Genomic DNA, 14,976 nt, shown 5'->3' on the forward strand with positions numbered 1-14,976 from the left:
CCTAGTTTGTAGACTAGCAGCCAAGATATATATGTACTAGTATATTACAGGTTTTTGCAATTGAATTCAGCGACTTTGCAATTGAATTCGTCCCATTTGCAATTAAATTCGTCGGTTTTGCAATTGAATTTGTCCCGTTTGCAATTGAATTCGTCGCTTTTGCAATTGAATTCGTCGCTTTTGCAGTTAAACTTGTCCGTAACAAGAATGGCAGCTGGAGGAAACACGAAAACATGATGTAGCAGCTGCTACAACAACTTGTTCAAGTACAACAGTGGTAAACAACTCTTTATAGGACAATAATTCTTCCTCTACAGCCTATCCAGCAACATTCCAAACTCTACTACGCCATTCGCGATGGGTGTGGTCACTCGCGAGCAAGTTAATTAACTTGTCAGACAGCTATCAACTTCGCATACTACCAGCTTCAATTACCTTCTAGTGTCTCAAGTGTAACTCTCCAAGGCATAAATAGTTCATCTCTTAATGAACGGTTGGTTTCTTGAAGCTGTTTTATTTATGACAAATTGTAATGCAAACGCAATGAATTCTATTGCAAAACTGACTAATTCAACTGCAAAACCGACGAATTCAATTGCAAAACCGACGAATTCAATTGCAATACCGACGAATTCAATTGCAAAGGCGACGAATTCAATTGCAAAAACCTGTAAAAATTATAAATTTAAAAATGAAGTAGGGATCCAGGTGATAAAAAGTAGTGGAACAAAACTGAGATGAATGATGGTAGCTATTACAGCATAGCTCGGTGAGAAATCCCTACTTTGGCATTGAACACAAATGCTATACCATGCCAAAGTAGGGATTTCCCACCGAGCTATGCTGTAATAGCTACCATCTTTCATCTCGGTCTTGTTTCACTACTTTGTATCACTTGGATCCCTACTTCATTTTTAAATTTATAATTTTTATTGTTTAATATACTAGTTTGTTTAGGTTTTTGTTAAAGTATACAGCTAGCTATAAACATGTGACTGTTCTATTAGGGTGACTGTTGTATTAGAGTATCTCGAGTCAGCTAGCCTGCAAAGATGTGTGCTTGAAAAGAGGTGTGGTCATCATGGTGTTGATTGATTATTAGAGCATCCCAAGTCAGCCTACCAACTTGAAGGTGTGTGGTCACTAGCTATTCCGTTATAAATACAGCTAGGGTAAAAGGGTGTGGTCATCGTGGTTTCAATCGATAATGCGTAGAATAAAGAATAGGCGTGATCTTGTGACCTATCATGAAGATATACAGGTGGCTATCTAGTACTGGTACCTCCATACCGTTTAAGCACCTCAAATAATCTTGTGGCGTCTATTATGCTGCTTAAAGAAAATGTTGATAAAGTGTTAATAAAAGACAAGGCGCAGAGGGCACACACTCTTCGGAACCCCAAAAGGCACACCCCACTGGTGAATTTGTTATTTTGGCGTAGAATGGTGGCCGTGCGCTGCTTCGTTTGGCCTCTAGGCTTGCGACTGTGGTCAGTCAGTCAGGCAGTCAGTCTAAAATTCGAGTTTTGGCGATTTAATAAATTCTATATCCGGCCACCTGTAAGTATTTTGTTACTTTTAATGCTGTATTATGTATTACATGGGCTAGTACTATTCCGTAAAGGTGATTTTTGTCTCGTAAGATGTCTCTGAGATGATTTTCAAAGGCGAAATTTTTGGCGGCGTGCGACATTTTCACCCGGATCCCTACTTAAACGGTACTACCGTACCATTTGATAGGTAACACCTAGCTAATCTTTGATGGCATTCTGGCACTGCCCTCATCAGGGTTGGAAGGCAGTCTTTTCATATGCAATAAGCACTTCTAAAAATAGTTATAGTCAGTTTTAGTGTTTTAAAGATAATATGACTGATTATTACTACTTCTCTAAAGGTTTAATGGTGAGATTTAACAGTGAAATATTGCTAGAGAGTGATTATTTGTTATGAAATATTACTACTAGTGATGAAGCTACAAATGCAATTACCCATGTTCCAGAGTAGATACCCCCCCTCCATTTTGAAAAATCTGGATCCGCCCCTGGTAACTATTCTGAAAAATTACAAATCTTTTATCTTTAACTCAGTCATTCGAGAGTGGAAGGAAAACAAGAGTTTGAAGGGATGCATGGAATCATGTGCCACATGCATTTAATAGTGCGTCTCTTCCACCATGCAGTAATTCATATAATAATCAAACGTGTTACCGAATTTAACCTCAGAAGGCAAATTTTTCTAAATTTTCCAGTGAGGGCATGCTCCCAGGCCCCCTAGTTAGAGTATTCTTGTATGCCGAGTGTGTGAGTGACTTCCACTATGCCCACATAAAAAATATCCTACCTGTTGCCTAAACCTGAAACCCCTATGAAAATTTCTAGATCCACTACTGCCTATTAGCTCTTTTTAAAGAGATCACATGATTTACATTTATTTTGAGTTTGTCAAAATATTGACCCACCACATTCCTGAAACTGATAATTGTCATGGCCTAAAAATATGCTCCCTGAAAATAGAATGCAGTATATACATACTTGTGTCTATGCAGGTCACACAGAGAGAAGTCATGGAACCCAATGACCCCAACACTGCTAAACTAGATAAGGACAGTTGGGAATTTGCTTACCTAATAAACACCAGGTACCCAATGAAGTTACAGCTAGGTGGGCTGCTTTTCCAGTCGATGCTGGGCCCAATATACAGCTGGGTACACCGGATCAATGTAAGTAAAGTTCCTTGCTCAAGGAAGCAACAACACCAAATTGGCATAACCAGGCATCAAACCTGGAACCATTTGATTACCAGACCGATGCTCTAGCCACTTGGCTATGCTGCCACACACACGCACGCGCACACGCACACAAACATGTATAAGTACATACAACTATATAATTGCCATATATATATGATGAAAAGAGGCCTTTAACTCTTGTGACATCAAAGTGGCATACACATACGTATTACTTTTACATATGATTTATCCGATATACTCTCAGTGCTTGTATCCACAGTATAACTGTATGTTTGTATCCATTATCATATGCAACCATATTATTAGCCATATGTTAACAACCATATTATTATTGGCATATCATTATTGTTTGCTTTTTACCAAAACCAGATAAAGTCTGCAATTATTGCGTATTTGTTATTATGACATTATCATATCTGTATTATTGGGGTTAGGAATACGAGTAATTCATTGTATCACCCAGATGGCGCTCATTGTACTGCTAGATGGCACCCGCCTAGATGGCGCCCGCCTAGATGGTGCTCATCTACTCTTGAGAATATGCTCACCACTATGTTAAGATGGTATTCTTGATGATATTCATGATTATGGGCCTACTTATCTGTTTATTTTACCACAAACTCCTGTAATATAATTTCCGCAAGAACTTCAGGGGATTCATGGCTTTACATTACACATCTGCTTCATTTTGAAGCCACAAATGCATAACAAGACCTCTATAACAAGATTTGTGCAATATGACATCAACTCTTCATAATGGAGACTTGATAACTGCACAGACTTTATGTGCAGTAACATTCTGCACACTGGACAGATACGTGATTCGCAAGTGATATACAAAGTCAGCACTGCTTAAATCACTACCACAACCTGCATCACAAATGTTGCACCATATCCATATCACTCTATATTTGGGTGGCTTGTATATAAACATCCTGCCTAGACTATTAAGCAAGCACCTCTCACCTTGTAGTTTATATAGCATGATCACCACACAGATAATAGCCACCTGCTGTTGACACACATAAGTATTAGCCTTCTCAACTAGAGGATTTAGTAAACCTCTATCTCATAAGTATAATAAAACACACATACTTACTTTGCTTGTTCTTTCAATGTCGGTTTTATACAACTTTTGAACTTATAAGCCACTGTAATGATTGACTGTATACTTAACTATTATTGATGATGTAACTAATAACTAGTCTTTCTTGTGTACATATGTTGTATCTGAAATGAGAATAATTTAGCCGTTCATTCTTGAATTGTTTTACTGGTGCCAAAACCTGTGACATAGCAAAGGGAAATGAAATTGCTCTGCCTGAACCCCTCCAAAGGGATGATGCCAAGTCATAATTCAAATGCTTTGAGCTGTGTGCTACTGTGAATGGCTGGGATGCAGCGAAGAAGCTCCTCTGGGTGCCCACTCTCCTATAGGGCCATGCGTGGGCTGTCTAACTTTTTGATAGAAGCTGAGACTGACTCATACGATCGCTTGAAGACTGCATTGCTGGCCCCAGATATTGATAAAGAGAGAATGAGAGCAAGAGAAATGAGAGCAAGAGACAAGCTCTCCCAGTGACGATATTGAGAGGGACCTTAAAGTGTGGATAAGCCTGCACAAGACATTGAGAAGTTGTTAGACAGAGCCACACCAGGATTTGAGGGTGCAGATAGAATTACTGAACTGTGGTTTTATCTGTTAAGCCTTCTTCCTGAGGGAATGTCCTTCCACTCCCTAAAGTCAGTTATCGGGAAACAATCGCAAAAGCCAAATAACTTCATTTTATGTACGCGCATGCTGATCAGACCAAGGCCAGCCAGTTTTGTGGCCCCAGTGATAAATTAGACACATTTGAAAATGGTGTTCATCAGGAGAGAAAGAATTTCAATGAAGGTGCAAGAAAATATCTAGAAACAAAGTTCAATGCTACAACTGACCACCTGGCACATAACTGTTGGAATTTTTATCAGGGAAACTACCAAGGGAGTACCTGGATCCCAGTCCCTGGGTCTACTGTTTATATCTACCCTACCAGTGGACACAGCCACCATGTAGGTCTGCCTGGGTGGTCTTGAGGTTAACCAGCTTTTTATAGTCGTTGCCAACCTGTCTGCTCCAGCTATCCTTGGGTGTGAGAGCAATTTCATCAACATTAATGATTTTAGCCATGGCACCTCAAGTACATATCTGCACACGGGTAGTTGGAAAAGGTGGATATGGTCAGATGTGGACATGAACATTTTCAAAATGCACTTTTACATTTATACAACAGTTATTTTCCATACCTAACGTTGTCTGTACAGTAGTCTTTGCTTCCAGACACAGAGTCGACTTCAAGTAGCACTTATCTATTTATAAGTGCATGTGCGGAGAATAGGCTAACACGCTACAGAGTTCCATACATTGTGCACACGCTATAGAAATCTACTGCTTACTCACAGAGATTTAGCTGGCATACCCCAACTTAGCCTCGCAAGCCAGGACCTTCGTATGTATAAGCGCCTGCGCCTTATACTGAAAGCTGAGAGCTCCTGGATCTGGCCTACGACAGTAAACTAGGGTGGATCTCTACAATTACATAACTGCAAGAGCACTTGTACACCAGTACATCGTCTATAATACTTGTAGCGTGCTAGCCAACATGCACTTATAAATGGATGAGCGCTATGCGAAGACCATGTCTGGGCCTGGAAGCGAAGACTACTGTACAGATCAGCATTAGGTATGAAAATTAACTGTTGTATAAATGTAAAGTGTGTTTTGAAAATATCCATGTCCTTGTCCACGTCCATGTCCGTATCTGCCCATATCCGCTATTGTATACTCGGTACAAGTCTACACAACGTGGTACATTCTAATTGATAAACAACACATACACTCTGCGCATGTGTACAGAATCATATGCCTATATTCATATATATGTATATATATATATATATATATATATATATATATACAACACTCCTCCCCCTAAGAAAAAAAAATACATAGCTTAACAAAACAAAACTTAATTTAAAAAATGAAGAGAAATTAAATCATTGTACAATCACTCTGTGTGTGTGCATAGCATGATAAGTCGGTCAAATTAAGGAAGTTCCTCTATTAATCTACAGGGTGGCTGACGATTGCATTGTGGACACACGACCGGTTCTGGTGTAGAGTTCATAGCTGCATCTGGCTGTTCATCAATGTCTGAACTCTCTTCAACTATCACCAGAGGAGTACAGGCCGAGTACTGGTCAGTGCCAACCCCATCGCTAGGAGGTGTGTCGCTATCAGGTTTAACCGGCTGAGTCTCTGGCCAGGGCTCCAAATGGTCTACATGGGCTTGCCTGAGATAGCCATTGATGCTCACTTCATATGCTAGTGGCCCAAGTTTCTGCACAATATTTGCAGAAGCCCGTTTACTAGACGCAGAGGGACATAAGTCACGAACATACACCGCCTGGCCATCAGCAAATGTTCGAGGAGATTGACTTCCAACTCGTTCTTCAGCTGCAATAGACATTCGCTGAGCCATACAAGGATGAACAAGAGACAGCTGTGTTCTTGGTGCCCTCCCCAGTAGGATTTCTGCTGGTGTGCAGCCGGTCACTGAGTGGGGATGTTTCTATAGCTGGCTAAAATCTTCAAAATCTTTGTTTCAATGGAGTCTCCTTTGCTTGCTTTATTCAATGTTTGTTTCACTGTTTTTACCATGTTTTCCACTAATCCATTTGAGGATGGATGATATGGTGGTACCCTGCGATGGTTGATTCCATTTCTTGATACAAAGTGGTGGAATTCTGTGGAAGAGAAGGGAGGACCATTGTCAGATACTAACATTAATGGGAGTGCATGTGTGGCAAACATAACTCTGAGTTTATCAGCTGTTTGGGCAGCTGAGGTTGAAGTAACTACAAATACTTCTAACCATTTTGAAAAGGCATCTACAGCCACCAAAAGCAATGTTTTATTCCACTGTGCATGATCAACATGTACCCGTTCCAAAGGACCCTTAGGAACCAGCCAAGGATGAGCTGGAGCTAAAGATGGTGTTGCAGCTACCAGAGCACACTGGGTACAGTTACGGGCTATGTCTTCAACTGGGGAATTTAGTTGAGGCCACCATATGTAGCTTCTGGCTAAGGATTTCATATGGCTCATCCCTAAATGATTTGTGTGGAGTTCTTCTAGCAATGGTGTGTGAAAAACTTTAAGAATGACTACTCTACTTCCCCAAAGAAGACAACCATCCACTACAGAGAGGTCATTGCGCCTGTTGAAGCAGGGAAGGATGGAAGTATGCCATTTTGCTGGCCAACCCCCATGCTGTACAGCTTTGAGAACAGTGCCCAAAACGCTATCACGCTCTGCGGCTTTTGCAATTTGGGAGGCCACCACTGGAAGTTGGTCTGTCACCACAACATGTGCCTTCTCTGCTTTATCACGGTCTTCATTAGGGTTGGGTAGGTGAGAGAGAGGCAGTCTGCCAAGTGATTCTGTTTGTCTGGGGTGTGCTGGATTTGATACTGATAAGCACTTAACACCAATGCCCAGCATTGCATTTGTGCAGCTGCAAGTAGCGGGATTCCTTCTTTCTCACCCAATATTTTACAAAGTGGACGATGGTCAGTGACCAGTGTAAAACTACGGCCATACAAGTATTGATGGAATCTACATACTCTCAAATATAATAGCTAATGCTTCTCGCTTGATCTAAGCATAATTTTGCTCAGCTGCTGTCAAGGTGCGCGAAGCATATGCTATGGGTTTTTCTTGGCCATTGGGCATTACATGGACTAAGCATGCTCCCACCCCATAGGTTGAGGCATCACAAAACAACTTCATAGGCTTCTTAACATCAAAATGAACAAGAATACTGTTCTCACATAAAAGCTTTTTTGCTGCTATAAATGCTTCCTGATGCTTAGCTTCCCAGGCCCACTGACTATTTTTCTGCAACAACTGGTGCAGGGGGTGAACTGTATGAGACAGCAAGGGCATGAACTTGGAATTATAGGTAAGCATCTCTAAAAATGAATACAATTCTACTTTGTTCTGGGGAGCTGGAGCTTCTTGAATTGCTTTCATCCAACTTATGGTAGGCCTTATCCCCTCATTTGAAATGCGATGGCCCAAAAATTCAAGCTCTTTTTGAAAAAACACACATTTGGCCTTATTTAGATGCAACCCATACTCACGAATCCTGGTTAGGACTTTGTACAAGTTGGCTTCATGCTCTGCTCTGGTACTGCCTGTGACTAAGGTATCATCAATAAAATGATTGACACCTTAAAGTCCCCACTAATTCTGATGCCCCCATCTTTCTTATTTACTACAACAATGGGTGCAGCCCACTCACTTTGCTCAACTGGAATCAATTCTCCTTTGGAGACTTGTGCATTGAATGACGCTTCCACCTTCTCTTTCAACACAAATGGAACTGGTCGATGACGGTGGAACTTGGGTATAGCTGCTGGATCCACGGTGATCTTTGCTTCAATTCCTCTTAGCAGTCCTAGCTCCTCTTTGAAAACGTCTGCAAAGTCCTTCAACAAAGATTCTTCCGAAACAAGATTGACACACCTAGCCACAGGGGCTGTTGCCTTTCCAATCAGCTCAGCCACATCAAAATTCAGCAAGTACATCCAGTCCCTTCCAAAAAGGGGATAGTGTGCACACATCTACCACAATGAAGGTTGCACTAAATTCCTTGTCGTTAATCCGTATTTCAGCTCGACACTCCCCCTTCACATTCAATGGTGACTGATCATATTGTTGCAGTGTAACTGAAGTACGCATCAGGCAGCAAGCTGTGGCGAGTTGTCCTTTGAAACTCCACAGAACAGTTGAGTGTTGTGCACCAGAGTCAACTTCCATACCAACGTTGATTCCATTGATCTTCACTGAAACAATGAACTTGTCAGCAGGGTTGCTCAACTGGAAAATGTTAAATAATTCTCCATCGCTATCACTACCATCACTCTTTTCCTTGTCCTGCAACTGATGCACTCCTGCTTTGCTTGCAGTTGGTGACTTGTGTTTCTTGCTCAACTCTGTTCTCTGCTTTGATCTGCAAACCCTCGCTAGATGGTGCATCTTTTGACACATATGACACTTTACAGTTTTGAATCTGCAAGTATTGGCTGAGTGACCTTTGTACCCACAATGATAACAGAAAAATAGTATTCGTGTCACTGTCTCCTGGCATGGAGTCTAAGCTGCCTCCTCGCATGTGCCCACTTTCCTTTGCCACTGCTTCCATTGCTTGGGCTCGTTGCAGTGCCTTTGCTGCTGTCAGCTCAGTCTCACACAACAACTCCTGCTGGCATTTCGAATCCTGAAGCCCACATACAAATTGGTCCCGAATGGAACCTCTCTAAGTAGGCGCCAAAATTACAGTCTTCGCTAAGGTTCGGAGTTCAGCTATGAATTCAGCTATGAATTCAGCTATGAATTCCACGACTGACTCTTTTTGCAGTTAGTTTCTCTTGAAAAACTTAAACCTTTCAGCTATCTCAATAGTTTTTGGTCTGTAATGACCAGAAAGATGCTGCAAGATGGCGTCTATTGAGAGGTCGTTGACTGCAGTAGGGTGCACCAGCGTCTTTTAAGTTTTGAAAAACTTCCTTCGTCGAGGAGTGTTATGAACAGGGCTTTCTTACAATTGTCACCTTCACCAGAATGAAGGTTATTGGCCACACAATAAAACTCGAACTACTCATGAAAGTCTTCAATGGACTCCTTCTGTGGGTTGAACTCGCGGACCGTGCCATGGGTCATCCTTGTCGCCAGATATTGTATAGTCAGTACAAGTCTACACAACATGGTACATTCTAATTGATGAACAACACATACACTCTGCGCATGTGTACAGAATCACATGCCTATATTCATATATGTATATATATATATATATATATATATACAACATCCCCCTTTTCCAACTACCCTCTGCACACTGACGCTCATCAACACTGAATGTCCACAAGCCATACCCTACAAGACTGATACTTCAGGAAGTTAACTGGACTTCCCAACTTACTTGCACCAGTCTCTAGAGCCAATTCTGAGACAAGATAGTCAAATTTTCAGTCAAATTCCATTTGTTACACAATACTTCATTGATACAGGTAACTCACCACCAGTAAGAGTGCAACCACAACAAATTCCTTTTCATTTTGCAGGCCATGTACATACTTAGCTACAGGAAATGGCAGGAGAAGGCTAAGTAACAGCCCCTGGTGTGTCCCTGCTGTTTATGTACCAAATACTAATGGTGAGGTCTGCATTTGCGTAGACTTTATGTAGCTTAATAAAAAAGATTGTACAGAAAGACTCGTATTCAGTCCCCAGAGCCGATGGCCTATAGCAAAAACTTGCAAACAGGCAGTGTTTTCAAAAATTGACCTTATAAATTCCCATTGGCAATTCCCTATGGAAAGAAAAAACATTCTCCTGCCCTGGCCTGGGATACAGCCTGTGGGAGTTTACTGTAATGCCCTATGGTCTCGCAGGTGATGCCAGCATGGTCTGGGTATCAGTCATGGGTATAGACTGAAGTAGGGATTAAATGTTCACTAGTATATCTGCAGGTGTAGGTGACCTCCCTATTTCCCTACTTTTTTCTATGATCCCTTAAAATTCCTCTTATACTTGTTTGTTTGCTTTTTATAACATTATTATGACTGGTGAACCCATACATACCGCATCAAAAGAAAGGATCATAGGATGGCACCAAAGTTAAAATTTTCGCTGAACGCAGTTATCATTTACTGACTCAAAAGTGAAGTGGCCATTACACTTTGCCTTCAGCCCGTTACACAGTGCTACAAACGATGAACAGTAGGAGAAGTGCCTCTGCAATCAATCCAGTCACCACGGAAAACATGGATGATTTCCATTTACAAATGTAGGGAACCCATGTATCATGCTACTGCAAATTGACACCTTGGGCTGTCAGCAAAAAGAAATGGGACACAAATGGAGTCAAAGGTAAGTTCATGATGCATGCATTGTACATCTGTGGTATGCCAAAAGGCATGTCTCAGGATGGAGCAATGTCAAACAGTGAAAAATTCAAGTCCGGTCCGTAGCCTCAGCTGTTATCGAGTTATGGCATCAGGCAGGCAGGCAGTTAGTCAGTAGAATATTCTATTGAATAATCTTGTAACAATCTATTGGAAAACATACAGAAAACACTTTTGGGCTTGGTTATACCTAACCAATACTGCCAAGGCGCCAGGATGGTATTGTGAAGCTGCTTTTGGGGTGATATTTTTGGGCAGGAAACCCAAACCCCCATGATCCCTAATATACAGTACTACCGTACTGTATGATAGTACACACAAGTGATCAAACGTATTGTATTTTTCATAATAATTTATGCGGAGCCCTTATGAAAAATGCAGTACACTACTACTCTACTGTGATGTTCCCAAAATATGTTCTGTAGATTATATACTACTCATTTTCTTTAAAAGTTGCTTAAATTTACTATAATAAATTTTCGTCATTTTTCAAAACATTGAAAACATGTTGCATCAAAAATTTTAATGATGAATATTTTTTCAAAGTTGAATTGATTTATGGATATATGCTTCCACTATATTTTTTATCATCTATCATGTACGCACTACCTTAGGTGAACCATAGAGGTGGGTAGATAAACTAAGGAACTAGTGCAAGGAGATAGGAAGGACTTTAAAACTCCTATGTTTGGTTAGGATAAAGGTTGTTGTAAAATACAGGTCCAGCTGATTTCTGTGGGATACCTTAGTTGCTCTGACAATGTAGGATTTAGAAGTGTATCATTGATGATAGAGAATGTGAAACGAGAAGGTCAGATGATTCCCTCCTTTCCAAAGGGAAAGCCTCCTCTATGTTACAATTTAACTTACTCATCTCCTACTCCATGCATACTAGTAGCCAGCTGACACCTCATATTTATTTACTTCAATTACTAAAAACAATTAAACAGTTTGGTATTTAGTTGGCACTACTCAGAGGAGTAGGAAAGGATTTCTGGAAATCCCCTTAGAAATTTAGATTTTATGCCTTTAACACAAAAACAATCATGCCATTTATTGTAGTAGCACAAAAAGCATTGAGTAACTACATGCAGTACAACACCAGAATTCTGTAGTACTTGTATTCATTTCTCGGAAGGATCTAGAGAAGGTGAGTTTTAAATTTAGATACTCTAATAGAGCAGTCATGTATACTCTAATAGAGCAGTCATATAAATATCCATGTTTTTAACAGGGTAAGTGAGTATTAATGTACTGTATTACCTGAATTACAGTGCTGAACTTCAGGGTTTACCATTTGAGACTCCATTTTTTCATTGGGGGAAGAATACGTACAGAGCAGATATTGTAACATTGTAAATGTATGTAGGCCAAGCAAGACTAACTGTGAGCTTATACGCAGCAGATTTTAGTCATGGTGATAATGTATTTATATCACTTGGGTATACAACATGCATCTTTAACACTCTAAATTGTAGCAAGAGTTTATTTTGGGGCTCCCCCATTATAAACTCTTGATTGTAGTTAGAAATCAAGGTGTTTATATCAACCCCTTCCTCCATGAAGTACAACTTCACATTGAACCATTCATTGTTCATTGTTTGTCATGCTAACACAAATGTTTAGTCATATTGAATAGGTAATTTACCACCTAATATAATGGACAGCATCTTGTCTGCGTTGAACATAGTCTAGGTGTCTCTACTAATAATTAGCTTAACATGAATATATTTTATTTAATATAGTGAAACCTCTCTATAATCTGACATTGTTGTATGTACTAAAAATACCTTTTCTATGTAATGCTACCTTGATAATCCAACATCCTCACTAATTCAACACTATTTTCTCGTCCCAATGAGCGTCAGATTATAGAGGTTTCACTGTAATACTTTTGCTGAAGAAACATACAAAAAGACATGTACAAAAGTTAGTAACCATTATATGACTTGTCAGATATAAAGGGGATGGGAATCTAGGCATAAATAAAGCAATGCAAAATATCTTGTGGACTTTTGATATTCCTCCAAAGGCCCATGTACTGTTTAGTGGCTGCTTACATGTTCAGAATGGCAGCTTTTTTTAAGTGGCAAACTTTCAAATTCCTCAAGTCAAAAATTTATAATAGCCACTTGCTTATTAAGGCCATAAACTCTTGGTGACCAGCTTATATGTGCACGCACACACACACACACACACACACACACACACACACACACACACACACACACACACACACACACACACACACACACACACACACACACACACACACACACACACACACACACACACACACACACACGCACATACTTACATTCCAGGACCTGATCATTGACACACATAGTATGGTACCATGAAACTTCACTCATGGCTGAAATTTGCTTCGTGGCTTCATAGATTTGTCCAGATTTATTTATGGTAATAAAGGTAGTCCTAGTTAATTAGGTTTCACTAAATTTGGAATAACCATTACAGATTATATGCAAACAACAAATTTTCAGCTATAGTAACTATGCTAAGGGAGTACAGCTACTTCCCATGACTTAAAACATCTGTCACATCATGAAGAAAATCTCAGTAGTAGCAGCCAGGATTTTTCAAAGTAAGTACTGAGTTATTGAAGTGGGGGCCTGGGGGTTCAGTCCTCAGCCACTGAGTGGTTCAAAATTCTACAATTTACCATCATTACGTACAAATAGGAATTACGTGGTAGGTGATACTAAAACAGGATTACAGGAAAGAGGGTATTCACTGACAGAATGACTAATATACAATCAAAATGTCTTGACTACAATCAGGAGTTTATAGCAGGTTATTCCCCATTTTAAACTCTAATTACTACGTATAATAATATTAAAGTGTTTAATGTTTTTGTGAAAGGATCCTGCAATGCTGCAAGGAAGCATTTAAGCTATTTTCAGCTACTTTCTATTCCTATCCTGTTCTTGAATTCTACTTAGGTGCAGGTACACCAGGTTATTGACCGAGGTTATTGTTTTCCAATTCTTATTATTATTATATCACTATGTGGGAGATTGTTGGTAGCTATTGAACAAATTGCCAATTAGCTGGTGTTCCACCTCAAAGTTAAAGTGTAGTTACAGGCACCAAATAGTGCCAATGTAGTTAAGTATAATAAATTAATGCAGTCTTCCACTGATTGTATGAGTACATATGTCTATACATTAGGATGAAGCTTCTTACTAGAAATATACCATCAGCATCACTGATGTCAAAAAATTATATACTTTTAAAAGTCGGCATTGCTATTCAAAATGATTGGATATCTTGAGTTGCTTCTATTGAGACAGATACCATATACATAGTCTCACAAGGCTAGAACTGTATGTTTACAGCACATCACATCAATTACATCTCCATTGTAAGCTTAAAAATTTAAATTGACAAAGCCATACAAATAAACCTTAGCCATGCAAGAGTACATCTGGCTACCTTTGAATATCATCATAAATACTATCCTGGATGCTAGGAACTTGTGAGAAGGTTAAAGCCTGTATAGACACAGACAGTCTAAATCTTACCATTCAAACACTGTTGAATACAAAAAAAGTCTCAGACGCAGTGATGACTTGATCTTCTAACAACATGCAGTTGAGGTACATGCCAAATGAGGCACAAGTCCCACAACAGTGTCTAGAACTTCATCATTAGTGTCATTGTTTGTCACGTATAACACTCGTTGGTGTGGGTAACCAGCTATCATTTTTTGTCTATACATGATGGAATAACAAAGAGACCATGGACAAAGTGTGATATTTCAATTTACAAAGTCAGGTTGCTTACCTATGCTATTGTGGATTGGATGTAGTGAGCATAATGTTATGTAATGTGTGTGTGGATTATATAGTCACTGATAGAGGGGACAAGTACTAATTGGTAGTACTGGCCACAAAACCCACTCTAATTGTTATGTACACTATAAACCATAATATTATGGTATTTAGTCACTGTGGGTAGTTGAAGTTGTCATTTTTCTGTTCAGCTTACCTGGTAAAGCAGTCTGTCTAGCAGAAAGTTCTGTACTAAAGCACAATCAGTACTAGATGGCACTAAATTGAAGTGAGTTTGTTAATATTCCTTTCCCAATTTTATGCTTGGTAGAAAGCCATGTTATGTTTATGTAGTTACATAGATGGGTAAATACCTAATTAATAGTAATGTACATTATTAATAGAATCCTACAAGGC

At 39.7% G+C, this 14,976-nt stretch overlaps 1 long non-coding RNA gene across 2 annotated transcripts in view; it reads left to right on the forward strand.

Annotated features, from left to right (window-relative positions):
• LOC136240045 (uncharacterized) overlaps positions 1 to 14,976 on the forward strand; it is a 45,712-nt gene extending 30,736 nt beyond the window's left edge. For both annotated transcript variants that reach the window (XR_010693636.1, XR_010693635.1), the window contains 2 exons: positions 14,772 to 14,848; positions 14,964 to 14,976. This is a non-coding gene — a long non-coding RNA (uncharacterized lncRNA). The remainder of the gene's footprint in view (positions 1 to 14,771; positions 14,849 to 14,963) is intronic.

Source organism: Dysidea avara, chromosome 12, assembly GCF_963678975.1.
Source record: "Dysidea avara chromosome 12, odDysAvar1.4, whole genome shotgun sequence".
Lineage (NCBI taxonomy): Eukaryota > Metazoa > Porifera > Demospongiae > Dictyoceratida > Dysideidae > Dysidea > Dysidea avara.